Raw genomic sequence first — 750 nt, forward strand, 5'->3', positions numbered from 1 at the left:
TCCATGGGCGAGTTCAACTTCTTTGACTTTTCATGATTTCTCCACTTTGCATGCTTTCCCTCTTCACTCCTTTGATCCATTCCTAGCCTTTTCAATCTGAAATCACTAACAAACATATCAAGGCATCTAGTGGAATCAAAGGGAGATTAAAACCATCAAATTAAGGGTTGAAAAGCATGTTTTCACATCTAAGCACAAATAAGGAGACAATCACAAAATCATGCTAATTCATTGAATAAATATGGGTAAAAGGTGTTAAAATCTCCTAAAATCAATACAAGATAAACCCTACAAATGGGGTTTATCAACCTCCACACACTTAAACCAAGCATGTCCTCATGCTTAAGCCAAGAGAGAAGCAAAGGGATCAACATTTATTCAATGAAAACTAACTAAATGCAATCTACCTATATGCAACTATCTACATGAATGCAATTGCTTCGTCAAAATAAATTAATTCCCAAGAAGCATATATAAGCACAAGGGCAAAAGGTATTAACAACCATGCCAGACCACAATTGAATTGAGTTATTAAATATTTTTACAAACTTGCATGAAAGGAGATGATCATTGGTGGAAACATGTAATTGAGCATCAAACCCTCATCGGTAGTGTTTGCACTCTATTCGCTCAAGTGTTTAGGGTTGATTCTCTCAATTCTCTCCTAATCATGCTTTCTAAGATTTGTTTTTATTATAACAATCAACAAATATTTCATGCATGCATACATATATCATGAGGTCTTTTCTT

The sequence above is a fragment of the Arachis duranensis genome, chromosome 6 (genome assembly GCF_000817695.3).
Source record: "Arachis duranensis cultivar V14167 chromosome 6, aradu.V14167.gnm2.J7QH, whole genome shotgun sequence".
In the NCBI taxonomy this organism is placed as follows: Eukaryota; Viridiplantae; Streptophyta; class Magnoliopsida; order Fabales; family Fabaceae; genus Arachis; species Arachis duranensis.